The sequence below is a fragment of the Pelodiscus sinensis genome, chromosome 2 (genome assembly GCF_052426305.1).
Source record: "Pelodiscus sinensis isolate ZL-2025 chromosome 2, ASM5242630v1, whole genome shotgun sequence".
Taxonomy (NCBI): Eukaryota; Metazoa; Chordata; order Testudines; family Trionychidae; genus Pelodiscus; species Pelodiscus sinensis.
The window spans coordinates 87,344,289-87,354,916 of NC_143053.1; the positions used below are offsets into that span (position 1 = coordinate 87,344,289).

Sequence of the window (10,628 nt, forward strand, 5' to 3'; positions counted from 1 at the left end):
CAACCCGGCAGGACCCCACCTGCTCTGACCCAGGGGTCCCCAAGTCAGCCGCTGCTGAAACAGATCAGCGGCTGATTCCAGGAAGCCCCGGGCAGAGCAGCTCTGCCCCGGGCTTCCTGGAATCAGCCGCTGATCTGTTTCAGCAGTGGCTGAATCGGGGACCCCTTGGGCAGAGCAGGTGGGGTCGTGCCGGGTTGGTCCCGCAGCGCCATCCTTTGGCGCTGAGGGACCAACCCAGCAGCACTCCAGCTGCTCTGCCCCTGGCGTCCCCGATTCAGCTGCTGGTCAATTTCAGCAGCAGCTGAATGGGGGAAGCCTGTCTGGCTGCCCCAGCACTTCCGGGTTCCTGATGGTGCCGGACCATCAGGAGTCCTGGAGCATTGGATGCCGGACTAATGGAGTTTTACTGTATTAGGTAAATTATTAAACTTCTGGGGCCACTGATGACTGCTTATTGGGACATTATCTTTCATTAAAAAAATTAGATTATTTACTGCAGGGGTGAGGGACCTGTAGCTCATGGGTTGGAATCTTCTCTCTACTTTGTTTTATCCGGCCTGCGGCACGCCTCTGCACCATGGGCTGGAAGCTCTGAGCCTCAGCACTCCTACCAGGACTGGTGCAGGGGCAATCAGAAAGGCTCTGGGTGCTGTCCCTGCCCCCAGCACCAACTCCACAGCTTCCATGGGCTGGGATTTAAGGCCAATGGAAATTGCAGGGCTGGTGCCTGCAGGAATGGGCAATGCAAACAGCACAGAGCCACCTGCCTCTCTCTCTAGGGTTACCAGGTAGGTTTAGAAAAAATACCAGACACACTTGATGGGGGGGGGAGACTGGCTGGCCGGGTGGAGGGGGCAGGGGCAGCGCAGCTGTCTGGAGGAGATGGGGGGGGTCAGGGCAGCGCGGCTAGATGGGGGAGATGGGGGAGGGGTCGGGAGCAGCGCGGCTGGATGGGGGGCATGGGGGAGGGGTCGGGAGCAGCGCGGCTGGCCCAGAGAGATCAGGAGGAGAAGAACCGGCCCGCAGAAAGCAGGGGTGGTCGGGAGAGGGTCGGGGGCAGCAGAGCTGGTTGGGAAGGGTCAGAGGAAGCAGGGGGTGGGGCAGGACTGACCCGGGCACATGCAGATCCTGGGGCTCTGACAGTCCCGTGCACAGTCCGGAGAAGTGTGAGTAAGTCCAGCTGCGGCTCCACCACGCGCTCAGGGACACGGCTTCTCCTCCTCCCCAAGGCGTCAGACACAGCTAGGGCTCCCAGGGCCGGTTCTGCCCCGCCTCCCAACTACTCCCCAGCCCCCGCCAGGCTTCCATCTGGTGACCAGCTGGAAAACCAGGAAATACTGGACATTGCACATGTCCAGTATTTTCTGGATTTTTTTACTGGACAGAGGCCCCAAAAACCGGACTGTCCAGTAGCATACCGGACACCTGGCAACCCTATCTCTCTCTAGGGGCCAGATATGGCGGTTGCTTCTGGGAACAATGCAGACCCAGGGCAGATCGGAAGTAGGGTTGGCAGGTGTCCAGTATTCACCCGGACAGTCCAGTATTTTCTGCTCCTGTCCGGTAAAAAAATTCAGAGAATACCGGACACCTAAAATGTCCGGTATTTTCTGAATTTTTCCCCAGCCAGGAGGTGAAAATGCCGGGCATCTGGCAACCCTACAAAAACTTAGCGCCCAGCCTCCCCCCCCCAAGCCTCTCCCTGGCTCCCAACACCCCCAGCCCCCCGACCGCAACCCCCATGCTTACCTGGTTCCCCAAGGCTGCCGGCACAAAATGGCTGCTGGCCAAAAGACCTAGGGGAAGCAATGCTTTCCCCTGGGTCTTAGTGTTCAACCGCTCCCCTGTTCCTATCCCTGCACTCACTCTTAAAGGGACATTTATTTTAATTTTTTTTTGGCTCAATAAGTCCTAGGAGTCCTTTTTTTTTGCTCAACAACTTTGGTCTCCCTCCCTTTTTTTCCCTTCAACAGAATTTTTTCCCGTTTTTTTTTTGGGGGGGGGGAGGGGAGGTGTTCCGTATTTTTGTTTCAACCATCTGGAAACCCTAGTCAGAAGCCTGCCTTAGTTCCACTGCACCACAGATTGGGAGCTCCCTGAAGTAAATGCTGTCCAGTGACAGCCTGCACCCTGAACCGCCTCCTACACTCCAAGCCACTGTCCCAGGTCAGAACCCCCTCCTGCACCCTAACTCCCTCCCTGAGCCCCCCTGCATCCAAAATCCCTCCCGGTGCTGGCACCGCCAACCCCATGCCCAGCCTGCAGCGCCTTCCCACACCACCCATCAGCTCTCTTCATAACAAAGTGTTAGTGTTGTTACAAAATGTTACTGTATTGGTACAAGGATATAAGTAGATAAAGCACAAAAGCCATGTTTTTGCTTAACAGCATTACCAGCACTTCCACTGCTTGCTGGGTTCTTAGGAGACAGTTTGGGGTAAATCAGAACACAATAATAGCACAGAGCCAGGCCTAGCAGCTATAAACAAATTTTATGGGATAGCAGAAAACTTGGCCACTCCACAATAAGTGGTCATCTGGGTAAATAAAATCATGACAGACTACAGATGTTGCCAGACCAGAGAGTGCTATACCAGAGAGATTCTTCTGCTGTATATGTTTTAGGAAAATACATAAATATTTCCAGTGAAGTGTACTTACTTGTAAGATTATTTGCCTACTTGTGTTACCCTAATTTCTTGATTATGGTAAAACATTTTGTTAAATGGGAAAATAAATTAGTAAACTCCCTTTTTCCACACTCCTCTTCTCTGCAAGTACAGCACTCCTGGGAAACAGGATTTATTACAGACTAAGAGGGAGACATTTTTGTGGGAGTTCCTCAATTAAACACTGGCAGACTTCGTTGGTAAGTTATACCTTTGATGCCCAAATGTTCCGAGTTGGGGAAAACAGGCATATTCTGCTTCTTCAAGCAACTGGATTTTTTTTGGTGTAGGGTTGGTGTCTCCTGACATTTTGCCTTTAATAATTTTTATCTCTGAAAATTAAAAAATGAATGAGTTTCTGTCAAAATTCTTGCTTTGGTGTTTTAACTAGGGTGAAATTTAGGTTAAAACAACGTGAACAATTAAAAGTCTACACTTGTGATCTTCTACATATAAATCTGTTTTGCTGATAAACATACATTGGGTATTTTGTTGGGTATCTAAGTGAAAGAGCAATGATTGCAACATGGGTGACATGGTGCATTTCGAAATCTTTTTCCCGTCTGCTAGCTCTGCAGATACCAAGTCATCAGCAAGCCTAGAATTATTCTGAATATCACAAATGTAATCCCTGCCAATATTCTTCATTAATTTTCAATGTAAATATTCACCACAAAAACCATTAAAATAATGCTAAGGATCTGCTATAAACCCCAGGAAAGACACACATTCACAGTAAATGCTTAATTTCTATTGTGTTAGATATTCTTCGCAATATGTTCGTAGCAACATTCTTTTAGAGACCTCATTAGCCTCCTACGTTCTGCTATGGCAGCAATTATTCTTTATTCTGAGAAGGCACTTCCTCTCTGCTGGCAGCAATGTGGATGTTATGTAGGCATCGAAACCAACACATATTCCTGCACTGGAGTCTTTGAAACTAAAAACATAGTAAGTCTATTTGGGGCAAACATTTCCCAGTATGAGACCTTTCTTCAAGGAAGATGATGTGGTTTTTGTGACTGTTTTGAACATAAAACCAATTTTAAGGCTTCCTGGCAAGGTGGATGGATGAACTCAAAATGATGCAGCTTTGTTTCAGTCCAGAAAAAGGGTTCTCAGCAGCCACATTCGTTTCCTGACATCAGCAGGACCATAACCTGCTGAACTGTTTTTGCTAAAAATGCTCGAGAAATGTTTTAACAAGGAGTCTTGTGGCACCTTAAAAACGAATAGATTTATTAGGGCAAAAGCTTTCATGGGCAAAACCAATGCATCTGACAAAGTGATTTTTACCCACAAAAGCTTATGCCCTAATAAATCTGTAAGCGTACATCTACACAGCAGGGCAAAAATCAACTTAAGATAGGCAACTTCAGCTATGTCAGCTGCGTAGCTGAAGTCAAAATAGCTTAATTTGGCTTTTGGCGCTATCTACATAGCAGGAAGTTGAAGGAAGAACACGCTTCCTTCAACTTCCCTTACTTCTAGTAAAATGAGGGTTACAGGAGTTAGAGTAAGAAGTCCTTCATCTTGACATTATTTCAAAATAATGGCTTGCTGTGTAGATGCGCATTTTGTTATTTCGAAATAACATCAGTTATTCCAATATAACACTGCTGTGTAGATTTATCCTCAGTCTTTAAGCCCTGTCCTATACTAGGGAGTTATTTCAAAATAAATCCCCTTATTTCAAAATAACAAGTGGAGCATCCACACTACCAAGCCTGTTATTACGAAATAAGGGGTTGGTTCTTTTGAAATAACAACTCCTGCTTTCCACAAGGAATAATTCTTATTTCGAAATAGTTACTTTGAAACAGCAGTAGTGTGGATGCTCCACTGCTGCTATTTCCAAATAATTACTCCCCAGCGTTATTCAGAGTAATTACTCCTCAGTGCTACCTGGGGCTCTAAGTTGAGGTACCACTTCCATATTAAGGGAGCCTGCCTTGGACAAATTTCGAGGCTTCCGTGCAGTATGTACATGCTATTTCAAAATTATTATTTTGGGAGTTATTTTAAAATAAGTTATTTCAAAATAATTTACTAGTGTAGACGTGCCCTAAGGTGCCATTAGACTCCTCGTTGTTTTTGCAGATACAGACTAACACCACTATTCCTTTGAGGCTTGAGAAATGTTTTGTTATTTTGTTTCAGCGTGGCAAAGTTTTGTTTTTTTTAGTGGAATTCCTGGGTAGAGAATGCTTTGCATGGAAGTAGGACAAAATTGGAAGAGTCACTTTTGCTAAAATAAAAGTTTATACTTGCAAAGTGGTGACATGCAGAAACAGTAATTCTGTAAAAGGTCTTTTATGCTACGTGTGGCAGTTGATTGGAGCAGAGGATGCAGAGGGAATGAAGAGGTGTTATGCAAAATGTAAAATTTGGGGGGAGGGAACAAGGCAATTCTAATTTGAAATGATGATAAAAACAAATGGATACAGTATATAAGCCTACTGTATCGACATCACTTGAGAATGCCCGCTATAAATTCATTGTAAAAATGTCTATCACACTACTAGAGCCTCTACTAATAAGGAGTATTAAACTTGCACCTGTATATATGCCCAGATTTACCGCAGAGAAAACAGTACAAGTCCCATTAAATAACAGACACATGGTGCAACAGGCTATGCATGGAAACCATGAAAAGCACTGGCTGTGATCAATAAAGTCCAAAGTCACTCATGTGACAGTGTTGCCTATGTCATTCAATGTTTTCCAAGGGCTGACTCACAAAGATGGATCTTTTAGCAGAAAAGCATGAGGCAAATTGTTCCAAGGATGGCTAAGGAATGCCCCTCCCCCCACCTGGCAAATATGAGCCAAATAGATTTGCATTGACTGATTTGAAACCACAGCATGTAGTTTATTCTGAAGTGCTGGCAACAGAGAATATGAAGTCTTAACAGGAATGAAATAGCCATCATTGAAAAATAAACTGGACACTTTTTTTTCAGGGGATATCTAGTGCCTTGCAAAATCAACAAGACTTGAGTCCTCAGGCTATCAGTGTCAGCATGTATGTCCTTCCTGTGTTTCTCTGATATCTATTCAAAGCACAGAACAGTGAAAAGCACATGCCATTGCAAAAAACTGCATCCTTTGTGATAAACATATTTTAAAACAAATTATAGAGCCTAAAGCAGCTACCAGATTGGAAACAGAACGCCTCCTATCAGAGACATACAGGAGCACAGCTGAGGGCAATGGCTTTCAAAAATCAGCAATAGTGACTACTGTATTTAGCAAATCAGCTTGATGAGTCAGCTAATGTCGCTGGATCTAGAGTTTGTGTGATCTGTTTTTGATAGCTCTATTGGAGATGACTTGCTTTTTTTTTTCTTTTTTTTTTTTGTAGACTTGCCAGAATGCAAAAGAGGAAACACTTATCTGAGCCATTTCAGGGAGCCAAGATTCAACCTGCATTACTCTGGAGATTTTCTCACCTCCTACATGGGACTGTGATGCATAATTTAATCCTGGTAGTAAATGTGCTAAGTTAGTGCAAAACACTATTTAGGCAAAAGTGGCTTTTTGATTTTACAATAAAATTCACAATAGAAAATATGCTATATGAAAATTTGTCTTTTAAAAAAAAAATCTCCCAAATGTTGCCATTTATAAACATTTTAAAACATTTAAAACAGCCACATTTTTATCAAAATGTTTATTCCTATGACTATTTTGCCCAGAAATGGGTCTAATAACTACTATGTCTAAGGGAACCAAACTCAGATGTGTTCTGGGCAGTGCTACAGATACATGGAGGTACTGCTTACCTCCTACGGCCCTGATTCTCCACTGTGTCCACGACAGGCCAGCCAACCTTACACCAAATGGCACTCCAGGCAAGGAGCATCTTTGGTGCCCTCCCTCCATTTGTTAAATATTTAAATACTTTATTTGTATTGCATTTGAAGTCCTTTTCATGACTTTGATGCACAATTTGAATACATGACTTATCCCTATTATATAAGAATATAAATTTGCAAGCTAGGATCTGTAAGTCTGTATTTATTCATGCCATACCTAAGCAAATTAAAAAAATCATTTCCTCTAGGCTTCTAGAAACTTTAATTTTAAGAGCAACTGAAATCTACTAACATTAATAAATTGATTTGTGCACCAACATTGGTGTTTGCTATATTGAGCTCCTGAAGGCTTCTTTGGAGACATCTTTTGTTTTTCTGTGGGAGAAAACAAAGTGTTGTGTGCTCCTTAATACTGGCTATGTTCCACAGTCTTAGAAAGCCATCAACATTACATGTTAAGCTTAGTAAAAGAAGTAGCAGCATATCTTTTATACTGTTGCGTGGATAGGTGTCTGATAGATATCTCTGGCATATCATTAAATGTATTCTGTTAGTCTCTACTAACTCTCTTCAAATGGTAAAACACAAGTACATTTTCACAATGATGCAATAAAACAAGATTCAGAATATCACAGTTGCGCTGTCACTTTAATTAAATTCATTCTGACATCTCACTGACTGGCAAGGCTCCCTTACATATCCATAAGGACATGGCTGACAGCATTCTATGAAGTTTGAGGAAAACGTAATTCCCAGAAACTCTGGAAGGTTCCATGAAATTCTACAAAGATACAGAACATTCTAGGAGGTCAGTGAAAATGACCCCAGATACGGAATACCTGACACATTTTACTTCAAACATTCTATTTTTCCTTTTGTCATTAATAATAAAACTAGCACCCTGATCCCAGCACCCCCCAAATCTAGTGCCACAAGCAATTGCCTGGGTCAACTGTCCCTAAATCTAACCCTGGTCCAAGCTGTGGAGAGTGGTGGAAACAGAAAGCCAATTCTGGCTCCTTGATCCTTACCAGCCCAGCAGCAAACATTAGAGCAGCAGAAAAGACTAGCTTAAGATCCCAGTGAAGGAACAGGTACAGTAAAGTTCCCCTAACATATCCACTCCTTCTGTCTCTGCTATATGAACCATAAAGCAGCCTTAGTAAACAGGACAATTTGGCCTATTAGGTTTTCCTTTCCTCCTCCCTTTTATGCGGGTTAATTAAGCCTCCCCGTAACACAGACTTTTAGATGCGTCTATACTACAGAGAAGCGTTTCCCAAACTGTGGTCCGTGGCCCAGTACCGGTCCGTGGCAAAAAAATACCAGGCCTCAGAAAAATTTTTGCAAGAGAGCCCACCTTCCTACCCCTAGCCCCCAAGATGCAAGCTGCGCTGATGTTACCTCCCTCCTGGGACCACAGAGGTAGCGCGGGCTTCCTGCTGGGTTGGGGGGCAGTTCTGCAGCTGCACGCCAGGTCCCGGAAGTACGCAGGCTGCTCTCCCCCTTGCCCCAACAGCAGGTACGGTACCTAAAATGCCGGTCCATTGCACGCTGGGGACTTTGTTCCCTTGCTGCCTTCCTGTGTGTTGGGGAGTGGGTGGGGATCCGGGACTGCACCAGCTTCAGCTGCTCGGGCAGCGCATGTTGTCATGGGGAGCGGAGGAGCAAGATGCGCGCTGCCCATGCAGTTGAGGCTGGCACGGTCCAGGACTCCCCCTCTCCGCGCGCAGAAAGGCATCAGGCGTGCAACGGACCAGCATGTCAGGTACCACGCCGCTGTTTGGGGGATGGGAGAGCAGCCCGTGAGCTTCCTGCGCCTTGGCAGCTACAGGATCCCCAGGTATCGGTCCCTGTCCCCTTTCCCTCCCCCCAGAGCTTCCTCTGTTCCCCTTCCCCTGTCCCCAGCACCCACAAGCGCCCTGTCCCCTGCCCCAGCACTCATTGGCACCCTTCCCCAGAACTCTGTCCCAGCACACACAAGCACCATTGGGGGCCACATGAATGAAGTTTGAGGGGTTTGGAGGGGTTGTGTTTGGTATCACACCTGTGTGGCCGCGACTGACTTTTCTGTGGGCTAAAGTTGGACCTGGGGGCTTTGGGAGGACCAGAAACAATTTATTTGCATATTTATCATTTGCTTAATGAATATGCAAATAAAAGTTACAGGTCCTCCAAAACCTCGTGAATGGATTTACTGGTCCCCGGTGTCAAAAAGTTTGGGAACCCCTGCTACAGAGGAAGATCAAAGCTGCTACTGTCAATCTTCCAGGTTTCGAATTAGTGGTCTAGTTAAGACAGCTAATTCAAAGTGAGAGGGGAGTTCCAGTCGATGCTGGTAACCCTGCTTTCAAGAGGAGTAAGGGAAGTCGAAAGCAAAGCGTTCTTCCTTCAACTTCCTACAGTGCAAACAGCATCAAAAGCTGAACTAAGCTACTTTGACTTCAGCTACGCAATTAACGTATCTTAATTTGACTTTGTCCAGTAGTGTAGATGTACCCTATAAGGAGAGATTCTGAGCTATAAATCTCTCTGTTTATTTTTACATAATTTCCTTTCTGATCTCTGTCTCCTGATTTCAGTTAAGATGTTGGGTTCAAGAATGTGACCATATATGTTCTACCCCCCTATAGCTCTGTCCCCATGGCCTGATGATGAGAGGGAATGTTTGATTCAACAGTGAATGTGAACTGCAGCCCCTGCTCCTTCGGCTTGGTGTGTGAGTGCTATGCAGAATTGGTGCCCTGGGATATGCAAAAGGTCAGACTAGATCTGTGATTCTCAAATTGCACCGTGACCCCCTTTTGACAACAAAATGACGACATGACCCCTGAATGGGGAGCTAAAGACTGAGCCTGCCTGAGCCCTGCTGCCCTGGGTGATGGTGGTGGGGAAGCTGAAGTCCAAGGGCTTCTTCTTTGGCCAGGGGACATGTAACCTTAGCCCTGAGTGGTGGGGCTTAGGCTTGGGATTCAGCCCTGGCCTTGGGATTCTGGAGCTGTATTGACAGGCCCTGCAATTAGGGTGTGATTCACAAGTGCTTTGTGATGGACCAACTCTTCCAATAAGGCAACTGTAGAAACATTTAGTTTCCTTATATGGTTATCTAGTGTTGGTGGCTGGCAAAATGGAGTGATGGATTGGATTTCACATATAAGACCAAGACAATGACTCTTTAAAGGCATAAAAGACCATGCTAACAATGTTTTAAGCTCATGGCTCTTTATCTTGGGTTCATTCAATTTGATTTACCACTTTCCAAACAAAGAGTTGGGTAGCCTGAAGGTTAAAGTATGGTGAGCCAATCAAATGAGCTGCCTATTGGATTTAAGAAGCATTTAATTTAGTATTCTCCCCAGTCTGATTTTCACAGAACAAGAGACTCATGAATTATAAACTGGCAAAGCCTACACCTCACATCAATTGGGGGAAAGAGAGGTTACAACTAAAACCATGAAGCTGAGCCTAAGTGATTTCAAATGTCTCCATTTTAAAATGTCATTTCTCATTGGAGACAAACTTAACGGGAAAAAAAAACAGAAGAAATGTCACATCCCGTGTCATTTAATTCCTAATGATTACTTGCACCGTTTAAAATCACAATCTAGGAATTTTGGAGCAAAATCTCTAAAAAGTGAGTCTGAAAAAATGGAATAGTGGGACTCTGTTTTAGGCAACCTTAATTCTGACATTGCCTAATTTTGAGGGATTAACCTTGCAATCTTAATAATGCTCTTTCAGCTTTTTAAAAAAAGTATAATAGGTATGTAGGGTTAGAAACAAAGTAGTGTATGTCATTGTGTGTTGAGTAAACTCAGTCAATGTATAGGGGATTGAAAGGATTCAGCGGGAACACAAAAAGAACTAATGGTTGTAGACAAGGAAGCAGAGTTTATGCTCCTATCCTGAATAAATGTTCCAAAGTTTTGTGCATATTCCGAATGCCTGGCCACAACAGAGATAACAGTTATGGAATATTTTTTTTTCTGTGACTCAACAACACATTAAAAAAATCAAGGAAGAACAGGCTAGTCCTTGTTTATGTACAATGTATCCAATTGCATGTTGCAACCTAAAGCTCTCATTGGTATCGTTTGCACAGCAGCTCTATCAATAATTAAATCCAAGATTGTCAAAGATC

General features: G+C 44.4%; 1 long non-coding RNA gene across 1 annotated transcript; it reads left to right on the forward strand.

The window, feature by feature from the left end:
* The first annotated feature begins 271 nt into the window (after positions 1-271).
* Positions 272-6,544, forward strand: LOC112544863 (uncharacterized). The gene is made up of 3 exons (XR_003088193.3): positions 272-788; positions 2,784-2,869; positions 6,034-6,544. It is a non-coding gene; the product is annotated as an uncharacterized LOC112544863 (long non-coding RNA).
* The last annotated feature ends 4,084 nt before the right edge of the window (positions 6,545-10,628 follow it).